Raw genomic sequence first — 20972 nt, forward strand, 5'->3', positions numbered from 1 at the left:
AAGTCATTAAAAGGAATTCTCCGCATCCAATGACATTAAGTGTTTTTAAAATTTCCAATTTATTTATTAATTAAACGATGATTATATTTTATTGCAAGAACGGTGTTCACTTTATCGAAACATCGAATGATTCAGCTCCAAGTCACCAGCACAATATTTAAAAGGCAATTTCATAAATTACCGTCGTCGATGAGAACCCCATCCCTCAACGCACTATAAAATTTAATCTGGCCGAAGCCCCAAAATAAAATTCCTCAGAGAAAACGTGAAAAGAGCCGGAGGCCTTGAAATTTCCTGCACGGTATTTACACATAAATATCCCAATTGAATTTCGGTCGAATTTTTCAGCGTGTCGGCTGCCTGAAAGAGCGGGCGGCTCAATCTGTGTTTAGGTTTCAGTTAGAAAGCGGGCCCCGAGCTATATTATTTCCGGTTGACCGCATAGGATTGCACTCTGCAAATAAATGAATCAGAGGCTGAATTTGGGTTAAACGCGGAGATAGGCAAAGGGTTGGCGTCTGCAGTGGTTAACTAATAGCCTGGCCAGGATGACGTTGCCCGGAAATGCTCGTAATTTAAATCCAAGGAGGTCCTCTGAGGCCCGCTGGCCGCCTCGGTAATCTTAAGTCTATTTGCTTACTAATTTATAGTTATTAGATAGGTCCCGGCAAAGGATATGATTAAGAGATTCTCTGTGTCGTCTAGTACTGATGGCGAGACGGTGGTTTAATTTATCTAGTGTAAAAATGATGATGTAAGGGATGATTAGGGTGGGGACATCTCGGCGTGCGGATTAGAGAACCCGCTAATCTACTTCGGAAAATAAATGATTTTCCCCAAAATTAAATTTGGTAACTTCCTCATAAATCATATTTTTAGTAAGTTAGATCAAATAGCCATATTCTGCTTGTAGCAAATCCATATAAAAATGGCACCACAAAAATAGATAATAAATAGAAGGTAGAATGTAACAGATTTGCTAGAATAGGATTCAGAACATTAGAAAAATCACTTTTAATTTTACTCCAAATAAGTTAAAGTGAATATTTTTGCATTCAGGTTTTGTGAGAATACTTGTGGTAGCATGGTAGATAAAGTTTGATCGCCTTTTTTTTGAAATATTGTAAAATGCAAGAAAATAATTATAATAAATATTTGTTACTATGTAATATCGTTGTATACTTTAAAATTAAATAATAATAAAAAAATATAGTTGTCCCACAAGAAAGTATATAAATTTTAAGTAGTAGACATTCCATTTTTGTATTTCAAGAACGCCTAATTGTAACCACAAAATTGTGTGTTCTGTTTCAAATTATTGCATTATTTTTTAATAAAATAACATTAAATTCGTATCTAAAGAAGACTCAAAGGAAATCCGGAATAATAACTTTCAAATATAACATATATTAAACATAAAACATTAAACACTGCTATTGTTATTCTTAATATGTTACTACTTTATGAATTTTTAGTTAAGAAATATTTCACAAAACACTTTAACTTTGGTTTTCAAAGTGCAGAACATAACAGTAGTCTCTCTTAAAGAAAATACACTTGTTATTTGAAAATTGTTATTTCAAATTTCATTTGTAACTTCCTTAAAGTAACTTTATTTTTTTTTACTTATTTGTGCTAAATATATTTTTTATTTAATATATGTCTCTTTGTTATTATTTTTGTATACTATTCTCATTCAGATTTAGTTATTTCTTTATACAGGGTGTTTCAGAAAGAGCTCCCGTAAATACAGGCGGTGATAGTAGGACAAAAGTAAGAATTTTCTGTCTTATGAACTATATGTCTATCTCCTCTTGTTTTCGAGATAGAGAGCGACAAAATAAAATTTTTTAAATAGAATTTTTATGAAACTTTCCAAACGGTGCGAAATATTTTTAGGAAATTTGATATTCCGGGGTTTTTAAGGATGCCAAATACGCTGGTCTAATTATTTTTTTGTATATTTCCTAGAGGGCGCTAGTTATGCTATATTTCTATTACATTTTAAGTTCAATTTTTTTACCATTCGGGCTTCAATTTATAATCTACAATTTTAAGTAGGCTTATGTCAAAACTTATTGATGGATGTCTCATAAACAACGCATACATTGTCAGTAATATTTTAAACTCTAATTAACTTTATATAAAAAATGTTAGTGACTGTAATTAGTCATTACTAACTACAGTCACTAACAATCACTAAAATCTTGATATAAGGTTAATTATAGTTTAAAATATTACTAAGAATGTATGCGTTGTTTATGAGACATTCATCAATAAGTTTTGACATAAGCCCATTTTGAGAAAAGTCACTTATTTTATACACCGTAATATTGTAAGAGTTTAATTGTCATTTTTCTCGAAAATTTTTAGAAAATAAAATTGTACATTAGAAGTTGGAGCCCGAATGGTAAAAAACCTAACCTTAACAAAATTTGAACTTAAAATGTAATAAGAATGTAGCATAACTAGCGCCCTCTATGAAATATCCGGAAAATAATTAGACCAGCGTATTTGGCATCCTTAAACATCCCGGAATACCAAATTTCATAAAAATATTTCGCATCGTTTGGAAACTTTCGTAAAAGTTCTATAGAAAAAAAATTATTTTGTCGCTATATATCTCGAAAACAAGAGGAGATAGACATATAGTTCATAAGAGAAAAAAAATCTAATTTTTTGTCGTACTGTCACCCCCCTGTATTTACGGGAAGTCTTTCTGAAACACTGTATAAATAGGAAAAGTAGGAACTATCATGTCTAATTCTACGAAGCCCATATCTCAAAAAATGCATTTCCATATTAAGACTTACGTAATTTTTTTTGCTTATTTTTTATTGATTAATGTATGTGCACTTTCTCGTGGGACACTATGTATAGTGCAAACTTATATTTCTGCTCTCTTCTATTTCTATAAACATTCTATAGGCGTCTTTTCCAATAACAAATTTTCGTAACATTGATAAATTGCGTTTTTAGTAGAAATTGTTTGACATTTCCCGACGATTGTGAAGAGAGACCAAAAATATAGCCTTTACTAGAATATATGCATAATATTTTTCCACCGATCGCTAAATATTCTAAATATTAAAACTGTTTATGTAAAAATTACTAATTGATTCGAAAACTCTAATAAATATTTTTCAAATTTATATATTATAACATTTAATAAACAAAAATTAAAAATAATGAATGTCGATTAAATTTAAATATTTCGGATTTGTAACATTCCAATGAATTTGTTGAAAATGCATTTTTTTTTATTACTCCACAAAAATAAATATTTCATTAGTAGTTATTTTTCGTTTTCTATCAGCGACTAAACAAATTTTTTCGTAAAAGGAAAACTATGAAATAGAAAAATTAATATATCATCAAACTATGACAGGCACGAAAATAATTTTAAGGACTAGTTTTTGCTGACAAATTAGTAACTTTATAATATAGTTAGCACAGTTTGGTTGGAAATTTTGACATTAATAGGTACAGTATATAGTATTTTACAGTACTTTACCTTTTCGTTTACAGTTATCTCATATTTTTTGGATATTTGACACTATATAACTCAAAAATGAACCTGTGTTTATTACTACCTTGTATATATTCCTCAAAACAACTGCCTAGTTCATTGGTAAAACCGTATTTCTATGCAGATGTGTTAACTTTCGACAGTCCGATGTAGATGTTATACATCAAACACATGACACTTTTACCGAACAAACAAGAGAAAAAATAAATAAGTAACACTTTTTGCTCGAAGGAAATAAACAATTCCGTGATTGGAAAGTGACAATATATAACTTATATATGGGGTGGTCCCGCCACCCCAGGCTACTGTTTTATCAGAAAGCATTAGGGTGACATATTGCCAAAAATAGTTCACCGAAGGAAACTTCGATTCCATATTTCGTTTTATTTTCTTCCCTCACAGACGTATAAATTATTCTTTCCTGATACGATCGCAGTTGTACAGTAAACATAAATAAATCGTAAGACCTTACAACCCGACGTTCCGGGAGTTCCAAATTAAAGAAAAGAGCAGATATGGTTTTCATATATCGTTCAGTTCTGTTGCAGTGAAACAAAACTTTAGTTAGTTTCTGGCAGAAAAAGTAGCCGGAATAATATATGGCCCTGATGATTTCAATGTTGTATCCTTGATGATAACTCTAAATTTAATTTTTCAAAACCGAATTTTAGGCTCAGTTTTTACTTTGTTTAGCTAAAATGTAACAGCTGATTTCAAATTAATAAAAATAAATTATTTTGAATATGTGCCCGAAAACACTGCTTTTAAGATACAGAGTATTCGAAATTAATAATACGGTTTATTTCAAGTCGCAAAAAAATTGTGGAAAAGGTGTAAATAATGTTTAGTTTCGTTAATGGCTCAATAATATTCGAATAATTATTATCATTAATAATATACATGGTATGACATTTTCCAGGACATTTTGTCATTTATCTCGCAATCGGAATATATCCTCATTGCAAAAAAATTTATATGTTCGATTAATGCCATCAACCGGTTTCTTATAATCTAAAAAGACAAGAAATTTTATCTCACCAAGTTCCACATTGCTGCACTGCACTGCTGGGCAATTTGTCAACCGCTTGTCAACAGCTGAGATTTATTGCCCAGTGGCCCAATGCAATTGTGTTTGTATTTCGTTTGCCCGCCCTCGTATTCTTCAACTGGGCGTATACATTTCTACCACATCCACGTTTAATTCGGCCAGACCTGTACAGGGTGTAATGTCCTTACTTCACTTTAAATATTAGGAAAAGAAAAACTCGGTCGATTTCGAGACAACGTATATTTCTCTGCCACATACAAATACAGACTGACTCTCGCGTAGCACATCCATTAACAAAAAAACACAGGCACAGTAAAAAACACATACACTATTTAAATACAAGGTCGGTATCCAACACAGGGTATGGCTAAATAAATATGGGAACTAGTTTTTCAAATATTTCAATGCCGAGTTGCTGCGTCAGCGACCGAACCAGGTACATACTGTCAACATCTTGGTTCTTCAATTGATATCGGAAAGACTATACATGAATCAATGAAGAAATGTCAATGATTTAAATTTCTATAATTTACTGGTATTTTTATATTTGAACAAATTATGTTATTTATGGAAACTTTATAAAGCAGTTCTTTTCCAATGATTGTCATTTTCTTTTTCCCTGAAAATGGCTTAATAGTCAAAACTCGTTGGAAAGAGAATTAAAAAATTTATACTGAATTAAAAGATTTTTTCCCATTATTCTTAAATATAACTGTATGCGAATACGGGGCGATTCACTCATAATGTCATTAATTTTAACCACGTATTCGAAAGGTATAATAAAGACAGAAAATCTAAAAAAATTACTAGACCTTTTAAATAATAAATAAATTACCCCTCAACTACCGTTAATTCGGCGCCCCACTTTGCATCACATTTGCTGACTAGGAATGCGCGGAGTATAACAGAGCGTTCAAACGTTGAAGAGAAACAGCTGATTTCCCCAGTCGATTTGAATTTTGCCATTGGTTTCAAAACCAAAGTGCAGCGAATCCCCATTTTATTAACAGAGTGATATGGATGAATGAATTTTTTTAGCCGTACTGTTATTTTAAATAGGTAGGTACCATACTACTCTTTGAAAAGCAGAAAGTCACACAATGAGGTATACGAACTACAAACTGAATAATTAATTAATACTAAAACCTCATATTCAATTATAAAACATAGTGAAAATATTAAATACTAAAATTACGAAAAATATTAACCTAACATTTGAAACCAATTATTATCCTTATGCATATGTTTTTATTAACAAATAAATACTATTTGTTACTATTTAAAATATAAAAAAAATATCTTATTCATTCATGTGTCTAGATAAAATGGTCTGTTTTGTCGTTCACTATTAAAAACGCAGTAAAATCTAGGTTAATGACCGAATACGGTAGGCCAAGATTCACTCTCGATAAACCTTTATAGGTCAGCGGTCAGGATCGGTCCGAAAAGGAATTTAAATAACGCTTTCAAAATATTTTCTTTACCGTAAATAAGCATTTCAATTTTTTTCTAATCGCGTATTTGTATTCTACTCAATTTTCTCTATTTTTCCTTAAAATTAATGACATTATAACTGAATCACCCTATATATTTTTTTCGATGTTCACTTTCAATTTTGAGGGTACCGCCTAACATAAACGTTGTCTGATCTGTTTTCAATCAAACATTTATTTTTTTAGGATTGCCTCTGGGGGAATTTTGTTAAAAAACTGCTAAACCCCCGAACCGCCACCCGACGAAATTTCTGGAAACTTTTAATTAACAATCAGTCACCAAAATGATAAGCCAAACCATCCGTTCAGGGGGTAAAAAAAGTGCCCCGACTTAATTAAAATTTAAACGTTAAAAACGCGCTGTCCGATCGAAAACGCAGCTTTAAATAATTAATTTCACTTAACTCGCTCCCAGACAAAAAAACTTATCCCGCGCTGACAAAATATCCGCACATAAAAAATACATTAAGAAACGAGAGTTAACCGTCTTGCTTCTGGATTAATTAAAAGAGTAATCAGGCAGTGACTTCCTCAATGTAATGACCCTGCTCATTAATTAAGAGACCAGCCGTTTTTCAGCGCCGGGCCCGCGGACCAAGGAGAGACCCTTTGAAACCTTTGGCCCTATTCGTTCGGTCGAGGACGCCGCGATGTAATGGATTTTGCTTGTACTCGCACAGCGTTTACCGCATATTTGCTTTATTAGGTCAGAGTTGTAGCGTACACGCCTGAGGTCTTGTTGGTTGCTCTTGAATCGCCGCTTAAATCGCGATGTTCGTTCCCCACATCTGCCACAATGTGCAAGAAATTAGTTAATTGACGTAATAAATGTCATGTATATGGAATATGTGAAACAAAAACTTCGTCATGTACGATCGGGTACCAATTTGCTTTAATAAAAGAAAATTTCGTCATAATTATTGGACCTTATTTCAAATGTTTACTGTGTTATATGAAATTGAACTCCTATTGACATTTTACATAGATTATTTTGCTCTTGCAATTTTACTTTATTTTAAAATTATTTACTAAACTATTAATTAAACAGCGACAACAAGAAGGAAATTTATTTGTAAAAAATAAAAAGTGCGTAATACACCTACGTAGGTCATATGAGCAATGTGACAACGGCGCGGCAATTAACACGAGGTACTAAGCTCTCCACCAATACACAATTTAGTAGGTATCTGGAATTCGACCGTATCGGAGTGTTTTTTACATACCACTATTTCCTTTTTTTGAGGTGTTTTCCAGCGAGTGCGCGTATATTGGATTCGAAGGTGTCATGCGTGCATAGAAAATGGTGGTGGACATTTTGAGCATATGTTGTAGTTTGTTTTATTCTTGTACGTTTAAAAATTACTGAATTTTGCCTTTTGTTAAGTACTTAAATTATTTTTAATACTTATGATATGACGTGAATCTGTGGGTACTTTAATTACACATTTTTCAAATTCATAATTTGAGCAAAAGTTAAGTTCCTGTTTTAAAAGATTCATAATTACTAAAATTCGAGCTAAAATTTGAGCACAACACTATCTTCGTACTGTAAAATCAATACATTTTATTTTATTTATTTAAAAACTGGAAAACAATCGTCTTGAAATTTACTAAATGTTTCACAATAATAGTTGTTTACATTTTTCCCATAGGACAAGTCTGCCGCGTGCACACGTGATATGCATTAGCAGGTTAAGTGCTGTTGTCAGGTTGTGATGAGACGCCCCAATATTAATACTCGATGTATTTTGAAAACTGTTAGTCTTACGGCCCTGTAATATACAATTTTTTTGTTCATTTATGATTACCTCATGCTCATGCTGAAGTAAGTAATGGCCGTCAAACTTCTTACACCCTATATTATTTTTATATTTTTTAGTCCACAAACAAAAGAAAAAATATTTAAATATAGCAATGAATGTTAATTGATAAATAACGACGACGATGATAAAAAACTTTGTAATCAAGGAAATGATAAAAACTAAATACGTACATAAAATTAAAAGTACAAGTAAACTAAAGATATTTCTTAAGGCTTAATCTGTTTTCGAGACTGAAATAATTATATATTACAGTCTAAAAAAGAAAAAACATTGTGTCATTTCAAAATTTTTAATTTTTCTGTCATAGGAACACCAAATCTGTAATGATTGAAATTTGTATAGAGAACTAAAAAAAACAATTATGGCAATCATGAGTACTTAAATATTTGTAATACAATCTCGACCGCTGAAGAGCTAATCAAACATCAAATTTTTGCAATTTGCAATGTTTTTAACTATTAATCGATTTTATACTTTTATATCGTATTGTGTATACCCAACTTTTAAACGATTTTAATAGGTTGCTAACGAATTTTCTTATTTATAGATTTGTATATATTATGCTTATTACAGTCATATGCAACACTTTTGCGTAATTGCTATTCGTAATTCGATGATTTCTATTGCATAGGGCACAAATTTATTTGACAAGCTGCATTGAACGGACGTTTGTAAAATTCTTTTTGTGACAAAGTTATTAAAATTTTGTGGGAAACAGAATTTATTTAAAAAAGTTTTAACTTCCACAAAAAAATGTGACAATCACATAATAGGTACATAAAAAAAATATGAATTATTTTTTTTTAACTGAGGTATCCAGTTTAAGGCATTTGTGCAAGTCGGTAATGAACATTAATTGCATCAGGAAACGCCTTTTACCAATGTATTTTTACATACTCAATTTAGTTTTAATCGTTCAACAAATTTCCATTTTATAAATAATTATTTTGTCCCCTTACGGTGCATTTTTGCATAAAGGTGAATTAACGTAAATAATCGCAGTTTGACCTTAAAGATCTAGGAAGGCTCCCTGGTACATGCATTTTAGGGAAATCCTGTATAGTTACAAAACTTTCTTAAAATCTCGTTTCTGTTTCGTTTTTTTCTCCCATCCCAAACAAAAACAATTATGGCAACGTCATAGGTATACATAAGTACGTAAATATTTGTAATACAATCTCGGCCTCTGGGAAGCTAATCAATTTGCACTGTTTTTTAGCTACAAATCGATTTTATGCTTTTACGTATATCACTGTTTGTATTAGGTACTTTTTGACGACTTTTTTAAAAAAATTATCTCCTGTAAATTCTGATCTCTTCAGTATACATCGTTAAATGTGAAATTTTAAACTTTTACAAGAATGTGTTTGCTAAAATAATTTTTTAATTTGATTTAAAGTTGTGCTGAAGTCGGTAACAAATATACTTGCTAACAAGCAATTGTTAAACAATTTTTAAGACTGGGTGCTTCTATAACATAAGCCTTTAACGCATTTAATTAAACAATTTTTAAATGCCATTATTTATTGTTTTTTTTTTTAATTATCTCATCAACTTAGTGTATACTACTCACACTTACAATGATCATGTTATTTGAAACTTACGGAAACGTTACGCAGATGATTTCGACATTAAAAATACTTGTACAAAGTAACACAAAGTGCCAATTCCGATCAAATAAACGCTTAAATTCGCTTTAGTGAGAGAACTGCAGCAATAAAAGCAAAACTCGACCCGTGTAAGTTTGTAGAAAGAAATGGACCTATCAATGCAGATATACATAACGACTTCGAGAGCGAGCTTTTCTGTACAGTTGCTCCAAATCCGGATGGATATCGGAATTGAATACGAAATTTCGGAAATGTTCATTACGTGACCGAAGGGGGTAAGGAGTCAGTTTTATGTACGGCACCAACGCTGAATACGTAATGCTGTTTGGAATATGGTGTATCGAAGGGTTGCTAACGGTTTTTACGCGCTGGAAGTCTACCTGCATATAGTATGGAAATTGGTATGCTGTAAATGGCGATTTTATTTTAAATTGCAGATTCTGCTGATCCAGTTCGACGGGCCCAGGTGCATTTTCAAAATTGAATGTTTAATATTCAATTAGAGGTAATGATACTACGGTGCGCTGTTTATTCCTATTTCCACACCTGTCCTGTTTTTAACACGATAAAAAAATTGTGAACAATAAATGTGCGCAATAATTTTTCTTTTAACAAACAATTATTATCTACACTTAATTATGTGAAATGGTAATTAGAAAGAAATGCATGCACAGAACGAAATATAATGAAGAAAGTCATTATAATAATACCTACTCCTAGATATTAATTTTCAACCGATCCTTCATTTCATTGTTACAATTAATCCAAGCATTATAGAGAAGTACTTACAGAAATTATTACCTGGAAAAATAATATGACCAAATTAAATTTTAAATTGAGTTTCTTGTTCCTTAAACTCGATCCAAAGTAGCGAACATGGGCAAAAAAATTAGCAAAATTGTAAAGAACGGTTTTTCCAAAATAACAAAAAAAACTATAGCTCCCATCGAAAAATTTTAAATGAGAATGTTGTAGGTAGATCTATCTACTGATTTTTGTAAGTATAGATTGCTTTGTTACTTTTCGAGATATATGGAAAAAAACGTTAAAAAACTTCTCTTTTCTCTTCTTCAATAACTCGTTTACATTTACGTTCCCATACTTGCTATTTACTGTAAACATAGTCCGCAGCAGGCCAAAAGAGTACATTTTTGAAAAATTTAAAAATATTCATTAATTTTTGAGATATATCGATTTTTTGAAAAAAAAGGCGTCGAAAATTGGCTAGATCTTCTCTAGATGTTATTTTTCTATGCTGTTAAAAATAGAATATGTTTCACTGATTTTTAGTATTAGTAATTGTAGTAATTAGCGAAACATGTAGGTTATTACACAAAAAATACTATTGTAATAATAAATAATTATTAAAATTACCATAAGTAAAAAAATGTAAATTAAATACCTATAAATTAAATATTTCCGGGACTATTTTGCTTCTAAGGCGAAAATGACTATAATATTCGTATTTATCTCGTAAAGCTACCCAAATTAAATACAAAAGGATTTTTGTACGTGGTCCAGAAGTCGAAATATCAAAGATTTTACAAAAGCCAGCTATTTAGAATGCACGTCATTAGTTACCAGAGCGAGCGCGCGCACTTTATTACTCAATTACTAATACAAAAATCAGTGACACATATGCTATTATTTCTTTCTTGGAAATATAAGTATTCAATATTAACCGCATCGCTGTAAAATTTTAATTGCGTCTAGATTTTTTTTAAATAAAAGTTACGTCGGCTCCAGAAGGTCATAAAAAACACTTTTTTATTAAATTCGTGAAAAAATAAGTCATTATTATACAGTAAAAATTGAAAGTTATTTGAAAAAAACATACCCACAAAAAGGGCAAATTTTTCAGTATTTTTTTGAACCTTAAAATTAATAAAATCATCAAAATTTTTTAATAGCATGGCAACACAACTCTTTGCGAAGAAAATCGTTACTGTAGGATCATCCGTTGAGAAGATCTAGCCAATTTCCGAGGGAGCCTTTTTTTCAAAAAATCGATATATCGAAAAATAATTTATATTTTTTAATTTTTCAAAAATGTACTTTTTTACTTTTACTTCACAATAAATCGCAAGTGTGGGAAATGTAAATGTAAATGAATTATATAAGAAAAAAGATTTTTAACGGTTTTTTCAATATATCTCGAAAAGTAACAAAGCAATCGATGTACGTAAAGAGTCAGTCTATAGATCTTTTTGAAACCTATAAGTTTCTCATTTAAAATTTTTCGATCGGAGCTATATTTTTTTAATTATTTACGAAAAAACATTTTCTGCAACATTTTTGCCATTTTGGATCGAGTTTAAAGAACAGGAAACTGAATTTAAAGTTTAATCTCCTATACGGTCATATTTTTTTTATTCAGGTAATAATTTCTGCAAATTTAACATTAGGCAATAACAGAATGCTTGGACTAAATGTGCCATTGTTGATTACTTTATGTTGAAGGTATTATATCAATGTCTAGCTGTTATTAATTTTGACACATAGAATCATTGAAATTGAAGATCGTATTAATGACATCACCCGGAAAATCAGCAGCACAGTAATAATTGTTATAGTACATAAGTATAATAATTTCATTTTAAGAGAAAAAGTTCTTACGAATGGTACTACTGAAACATTGCGGAAAAGAATACTTTAAACAGTCAGGGAGACACGTTATCACAAGGTTAAAGGAGCACGACTTGGGTTGAGAATTTGGAAACAACTCAAAAATCAAGGACCGGAACGACACAGACCAGTGATTACAAGCCATGACCGGAACGACGCATACAGCCAGTCAATCAACACATGCAGCCAATATAAATACCAACCAGGGGACTTATTCTCCAGTTTCAGAGTTTCTTCTGAAGGAGAGATCGATATGTTTCTCGAAGCATCGACGAAGTGATCTGGAATCTGGAGTTTTAGGGAGGGTAGCTCAAAGAGCTACAGCACTTAGGCCCCATTGGACCTCTTGTACCCATTATGAGATCAATACACCTGAGCTGCTAACCAACCTATTATAGAGAAAAAGGAGGTGACGTTGCTCGGGAGGATCCCTCTAATATAGGCCATAGATAGCCAATGTACTCCCATCACGGATTCTCTTGTTGACGAGACGGTAGTGCATCGCATAGTACATGTAGTACTGTCTCGTCTTCCTGTCCACAACCCCTACAAAGAGGTGTTTCACACTTCCTCATTTTGTAAAGGTGCTTCTTTAGCCAGCAGTGTCCAGTTTAAATACCTGTCACAAGGCGAAGATTTGACCTAGACATTGCCAGGAGTTTTTTGGCTGTATCCTTGCTAGGGTATTCTAAGAACTCCTTAGCAAATTGACTGTTTGTAACATCCCACCATTTCATAAACACTTTGTGGGTGTTTTCCTTGATAATTCCAACAAAGTGTTGAACCATACTTAAAATTATATCCAAGCACTAAATGCACAGCTGGTACTGGTAACTATTTACAAGGAATATCTATTTCATAAGGAAAATTTAGTGATCAGAAGCGTTGTCTCGACGTTTTTGGAGATTAATCCAGTCAACTTGNAGTTTCAGAGTTTCTTCTGAAGAAGAGAGCGATATGTCTCTCGAAGCATCGACGAAGTGATCTGGAATCTAAAATTTCAGGGAAATCTTTAAGAGCTACAGCACTTAAGACCCGATTGGGCCTCTTGTACTTCCTCCCATTAGGAGATCAATCCATCTGAGCCGCTAACTAACCTATTACAGAAAAAAATGTTGTGACGTTGCTCAGGGGGATCTCTCTAATATAGGCCAAAGAAGGCCAACGTTCTCCCAACACGGATTCTCTTGTTGACGAGACGGCATGGCAGTGCATTCGCATAGCACATGTAGTACTGTATCGTCTTCCTGTTCACAACCCTTACAAAGAGGTGGTTTCACACTTCCTCAGGTTGTGAAGGTGCTTCCTTAGCCAGCAGTGTCCAGTTTGAATACCTGTCACTAGGCGAAGATTTGGCCTTGACATGGCCAGGATTTTTTTGGCTGTATCCTTGCTAGGAACTCCTTAGCAAATTGACTGTTTGTAACATCCCACCGTTTCATAAACTCTTTGTGGGTGTTTTCCTTGATAATTTCAACGAAGTGTACTTAATTATATCCAAAGACTAAATGCGCGGCTGGTACCGGTAACTATTTACAAGGAATATCTATTTCGTAAGGAAAATTTGGTGATCACAAGCATTGTCTCGACGCTTTTTAAGATTAATCCAGTCAACTTGTTATAAATAAATCATATCACACATTGCTTCCATGGGCCGTTCTTTACATTTGGAAATATTGGGTTAATTACCGCACCTTAACGATTATCAATTTTTGAAATAACATATTAGTTCTAATATTTGATTATCAATTTTTGAAATAACATATTAGTTCTAATATTTGTAAATATGTGTATATATAGAATCTAAATGATTTCCAATATTTGTCCTGGAGTAACCATGACATCAATACAAGATATTTGATGAGTATTTAAGGCGAAATTGTGAGAAAAATAAGACAAAAAATTCAGCAAAGGAGAACGGTTCGACCGATCGATTTCAAAATTTACAGACCTCAAGGGCATATGTATTGATTCAAAAAAGAAAAATTAAGACATTGGTACTTTTCGCAATATTTGCAAAGTAGTCATTGATTTTCCAAAGCAGCAGAAAATGTTATTTTTTGCACTTTTTCAAATTAATGCTGAGTATAAAAAAAAATCTCAAACACACCAAATGATCCTTGAAGAGGATTGATTCAGGTTTCTAAAACCCACCCTCCGTTCGCTGTACGGTGTTAGTTCATGAGATATCCATGATAAAAAAAGGTGACTTTTCACTCAATAGCAAATGAGAAATAATCGTATAGAAAATAAAAAAAAACAAATTGAAGCTAATGAATTAGGCTAAATGACCCTGATATTGATGAAGACAGAAATTTCCATTTGCAATTTCGGAAAAAATTGTTAAATTTTGATTGCGCCGAGAGTGATGATCAAGAATATTTTTCATCTCAGGATTTCAAAACTAGAATCTTTATTTTTTCTCGATACGACAATAATTATTCACGAAGTTACACTCTCAAAAATCATAAAAAAATTTGGAAATTTTTCTGTTACTTTTCTTACAAAATAACTTTTTTCCGGTGGCGTTTTTAAGGGCGTGAAAATTACTAAAAACGTAAATGAAAATCCGTCAGATTCGCAGTCGAGATCACGTCCCCAACTTCAATAAATCAATTACAGAGGAAAACATAATATTTTCTTGTATAACTATGTCATCGGAGCAGAGCCGGAGTTGTCATTCGACGGCCTCCCCCGATAACGAATCTCTTCCCCTAATCTGGGGGAAAGCCACCACACTTTGCACGCGATCCCTTACCGTGGATGCTGTGACAGTGCACAGAAGCATTTCCGCCGGAATTCCCATCATTCCCGTCAATCCCGCTAATTGCCGCCCCATAAAACCACCCCCGCCCCTGCCGGCTGCCAGCCCCGCGTTTCACCGCCATGTGTTCCGCCTCAAATTTCTAATTCTTGATGTGCACAGAATTCCCGCAATTTTCTAACCATCATAGGCGTACGCCAGACACAATTTAATTGATATAATTAAAAAATATATTTCTAGGTATATTGTCATGCTAGTTTTAAAAAGCACAGGGTATAACAACAACAAACTAAAACTCTCAAAAAGAATAGATATAAACCATATAATGATTTTTCTAAAATGCTTTGTTGAAGAGATAAACGGCGTTTTTTTTGAAAAACTTAATTTATTTCACACTGTTTATACCAGGCCATGACTATGTAGTATTCAGTGATAAAATAAAATTAAAGTTAAATGCAGATAAATCGATTTCTTTCTACTTCTTTCTGTAAAATAATAACGGCACTTAAAATCTAATAATTTCACAATAGTGCATAAAATTTTCAAGCTTGGTACAAGCGTGATAAGCACACGTTTGTAAAACTATTGGTCGAAACGGATGTAGGATTGAAATTCGATATATTTCGACCAATAGTTTTGCAGCCACATGCTTGATCAGTGTTTACTTCATTGAAACATGTAATTTGAACGTAGTATGTCTGTATTTTAATGTCAGAGTGATAGTACTGATGGCGGTCATATTAGATATCACCTTGCCGTAAAAGTTTTCCTAATAACAAAGTGACGATTAATCAAAAGTAATGTAATAAAATTAATTCGTATATTTCTATTAATTAGTAAATTAAAGTTGTAATAAGTACCAATTCATTAGCCTTTATTAAAGTAACGATCATAAGCACGAGAGAATACATTTTGTAATAATTATTTTTGCTTAATCGCTTTTGAATGTGAATTAAATGTTTTTGCTTTTTTGCCGCCCTCGGAAAAAAACCACGACTACGTCAACGACCGTGGCAGATTTCGGGCCGAATTTATTGGCGGTACATGGGTCATTATTTCCGGATTATTCGGTATTCATTAAAACTAATTGCTTGTTATTAGGATTGCTGGCGTGCCATAAGTTGCTATTAAATGCAATCGCTTTCTGAATAGTAGCATTTCCCGATTTACGTCAATCTAGCAGAAATTTCTATAATAAATTATAGTTCGGTACCCGTAAAAATACCAGTAGCAATGATAGTATAAAATTTTGTTTCACTTGAACCATAGAATCAACTTAAAGGTTGAAGAGATAGATACCTGTGCGGGAAAGGTGCGATATATCATTACTCTATAAAGTAATAACTTTATAACAACACTGTTTTATTTCAAAATTCTTCTATATGTGTGTGTTGCTTTTGTAACTTTAATATAATCATTGTTTAAATAAGTTCCATATGTGTGATAATTTGTGATTACATTTTTGCAAGTACCTTAAAACAATTTCTAGAGAATTTGTAGTAAAAACTAAAATATGTAGAAATGTTCGTAGGAAATGAAATTCTGAGATTTTATTAGTGGGTAAAAAATTAACAAAAAGTACCTGGTATAAGTTTTCCTAAAACAGAGTTAAATATAAATTACTGTTCTATAAAAAAAATAGCACACTGGTTTATTTCTACAAATGTACCCCACTTAAATATAAAAATCCCTTTCTTATGTGTAAGTCAAGACGAGAGCACAAATTGTTCCCTCCATCTTCTTCCTCTTCGCTTATTTGAAAAGAATACTGCGCTAACTCTATTTGGCAATTATATAATTTAATGGGGATATCTTAAGAGGTGTACAAATTGAGTTTGAAATTCCGAGTCGCGCTCAAATTGGATCATGTAAATCGTTATTGTGCAAATTTGCTTTGTGAACAACTAATTTGAAGTCGATTTAAGTTCGACGGACCAACTGCCGACGTTTTATTTCAATACCATCGTCCCCTGTCAATTAAAACTCTTGTTTGCATTCATTTACCATCTCGAAAATATAATATGTACTTGGAAGGTAAAAGTATGTATGCGTTCTAAATTACTAAATTACATTGTATCCATCTTTATTGAAATGGGCTAATTTATAATATTTGCCTTTTAAATATACAGTAGTGTATGCTATTTAATTTGCAAACATTTAAAAAAAATCAATATTTCAAGGGCTTAAAGTTCTTATTGTGATATAAAATTCACTCTTAAAACCCGTTATTTTTTTAACCACGTTTTATTCTATATAATTGTTTTAGCACATGGCAAACTCGAAATTTGTAGGTATGCATGCAAAAATGACAATCTTCCATATGGACAGCAGTTCTCAAAATATTGTTCCTTTAAAAAAAAAAGATAATAGTCGCATTTGCCTTATGATATCAGAAATGGAAAACTGGAAACGATACAAAAATGGTTTTTAAAAATAATATACAGGTTTTAGTAAATAAGTGCGACAAATTTCAGGGGGTGATTCTACATGAGAAAATAATGAGGCTGTGAGACAATAATAAATATACCAGGAATATTTGCGCGAATACGACAATCAATGAGGCGAAGAGTTGAATCTTGTGTCACGTCTGAGGGAAGTCATTTTGAACATTTGTTGTAGCTTTGCGCCTTTTCAAAATTTTATTAGTATTATTTTCTGTTATTGTTCTGGTTTAATGTTATTGTATTAGATAAGTTCTTGATAATATATTAATGAAATAAAAAATACGCGTTAAGATGTTTTATTTTTTTTTCATCAAAACGGCGCCCCATACGAAGAAAAGGCAAGAGAGATTTTTTGTCACAAATTGATCGAGGAATACAAAAATGATTTTTAATTTGTAATATCTCAGTGGCGTACCATTTTTTTCTTTAAAAAAATTGAGGTTATTACCCGTACGCGCGCCAATGATGAACATAAAATTCTTAATTGCGTGTCAAAAAATGCGCAATAACTACCTCTTAAAACCCACCAAATTTCATTTGCACATCTCGACCGGTTTCAGAGCAATAAATTAAATCGTCAGTTTTTAAGAAAAACTTTGACACCCCGTATCTCGGAAAACGAATCATTTGCGGACATACGTTTATAAGCAAACTGCCATTATTTTCTCATGTAAAATCACCCCCTGAAATTTGTCGCACTTATTTACTAAAACCCTGTATAAATAAGAAGTTACTTATCCCTTACAATTACTTTTTAATGAATCTGCAATATTTTCTATTGGAAAATGATATGCAGCTGTAGTGTTGACTCACTTAAAAAACAATGATAATATTAAACACATATGCAACTAGACATCAAAAGTCATTAACAAAAAATAAAGCAGCAGCAGATGAAGAGCAAAGATTAGCATTTTCTTGATGACTTCTGCAGTAACACGAATAAAACCCTATTCTCTTAGTTTCATTGTGTAGTCCGGATTCTACTTTTACCAGAAATTGAATTAATAACTATCACAATGAGCATGTACCCTTACGCATTTAGGGGACACAATACTCGACAGAGATTTTAACACACGGTGTGGCATTTTCAACGATCGTCCACTACCAACATAAATTCTCCCACACTATTCAAATGCTGCTGCATACCTTCATTTATTGAATAACTTGCACAAGTTATTAGAGGCTGTTCCGCTTGCAGCGTACAGCATGATTTACCATCATCATTAGACCATCATTTTAATGGAGGGTAGATGCGGCCCAATTAGGTGGCCTGCTAAAGCGCCAGATCTTAATTCACTGGATTAAATATTGGAGTCACATAAAGCAAATAATTTACTCAGAAGAAATAAACAGTAACAAAACAAAGTTATGTATGCTGCACATTTAAACTAATATCTTGCTGTAGTTACTAATTCGAATTAATTAGTTGCCAGGCATACACCGTAGCTGGTGGCGGACTATTCAATCATAGCCTTTAATGTAAAACAGTGTGTTTTCTTGTTTTATAACACTTACATTGATTAAATAATTTTGTTTACAGGATCTGCGATTACCTTTTGTAAAATTTGAAATTTGTTTTTGAAATCAGTTCCTCAATTTCTCGATTTCTGGTTTAAATTCCCCTGCACGTATATATGTATATTCAGATTCACTCTACATACTATACTAATACTAAACTGTCCTAAATGGTATGAGACTTCCTTCACCAACAAATGCTTCATTTTAAGTTTACAAAGAGCGAGTCTTAATTAAATTTACTTCTTTTAAATAATGTGTTATTGTGCAAACTCTTTCAATACTCAAATTTGCTTTGTAAACGGGCATTTGTATTTTTAATAATTTTGGATTTTTTTAGTTTATGTTCAACGAGTTTCCCTTAAACAACTTTTTGTGATTAATTTAACCTCTTTAAGGGTTCGAAAAACTTTTTTGGGCCTTCCAACTCCATCCCGAAAACAAATCCAACTGCGTTTCACTTCGCGAACCCCTTCGGCCAAATTTATTTGAGCGGCATATACCGCACAGATCCCGGCTTTACGAAATTGGTGAACTTTTCCACGCGACACCAAACCGCCGCGTTTCCTTCTTTACACGTAGGAAAAAGGGGAACAACTCCTAGCGCCGATGTAATTCACGTCCTCTAAACCACACAATCTCAATCTTTGCACATAAATCGCTGGAATCACTTAAACAGCTGCTCCATAATAAGCCGCAACGGGGTTCCCTCAGTTCCATAGATCAATCCGTCCAATCGATCTTATTGTCTAACAGAGAGAATGTAAATTTTGCAAAAAGTGTCCGGCCGCGTTATAATTTATCACTTCGAGATGATATCTTGAGGATACATGAACATTCTTGGGTTGCCGGGCAATACAACACCGGGACTGGAAGTAGGAATATAATTGATAGTCTCCTTGTAAAAATTAGTACGAGTTGCTTACGTGTTCCAGGAATTTTACGATTTTAACGTGTTGTATCCTCACAGCAAAATGTTATTTGCTTAGGAATAAATTTGCAAGTATCTCCTTGCAACTACAGAACTTTTCATGAAAACGAGATTCGAACTTACAAACATGAGACTACATTCATTCTCACCATTTACAGGGCTACACAAAAAAAATCATGAACATGAATATTCTAAATGTAATTTTAGCACGCGATAAAAGGGTGTAGGCTTATTATTTCGGTGACGTTAAAGCTATTTTAGATTCAGTATAACTCAACTGTACACTGAGAAAACGATTTAATTGGAAGAAATAAAATTTATTGAAGCCACTTAAATTATTTGTTTGTATTTGTCGAATTAAATTCGTCTGTTGTATTTGTCGAATTAACTGCTGTTTGAATGAATATACCGGGTGTCCCATTAAGGTCATCGACCGGCAGTATCTCGGAAACTATTTGTCCTATAGATTTCGCTAAACAAAATTGATGACTAATATGGCTACTAGAAATTCAATAAAATTAGTTTTAGCTTCTAATTTTGACCGCTAGAAGACGCATTTCTAAAATAAAAGTAAAAAACTGCTTTATTTTTAAAAGATCAAATGGAACGATAGATACAACTTAATGTTTTCGAGACCTTCTGCTCATTCTTCAAAGTTCTTGTTGGGAATATTTTGCTCCATCTTAAAAAATAAAGAAAGGGGCGGATATTATTTCCTATGACAAAAAGTAAGATAACTCTGCATTACTTAAACCGATTTCAATGAAGTTGAGCTTGCTGAAAAGGCAATTGATTGCTTAATCATATCTTTCAGTTGAATTTCAATTTAAAAAATAAACAAACCGTCAATTGCCCCTGTTTTCCAAATGAAAGGGTTTTATTGATTTTCAAAAAAAAAAATTCAAACGTAATGCTACCTTTTTTATTTTATGTTGTTTTTACACATAAAATAACGAAAAAAATTCCGCTATTCGGAACCATCTCTCTTCTTTCAAACTGAAGTTATTAACAAAAGTTTAGATAAAATGATATTTTTTTGAGGAGTTACAGAAAAATGCGTTATTTATTGCAACATCCAGTATTTATCTGTATAGAATACCGAGTACTTGATAAATTATTACTACCCTTAGGAGTCCGAGTGTTCAAATAATTTAATAACAATGCGAAATAAATTATATTTTTTAAATTAA

General features: G+C 32.4%; 1 protein-coding gene across 1 annotated transcript in view; it reads left to right on the top strand.

The window, feature by feature from the left end:
• LOC108910384 (netrin receptor UNC5B-b) overlaps positions 1-20972 on the top strand; it is a 90988-nt gene that overhangs the window by 46555 nt on the left and 23461 nt on the right. The window lies entirely within an intron of this gene.

This window comes from Anoplophora glabripennis, unplaced genomic scaffold (assembly GCF_000390285.2).
Source record: "Anoplophora glabripennis isolate ALB-LARVAE unplaced genomic scaffold, Agla_2.0 scaffold438, whole genome shotgun sequence".
NCBI lineage: Eukaryota > Metazoa > Arthropoda > Insecta > Coleoptera > Cerambycidae > Anoplophora > Anoplophora glabripennis.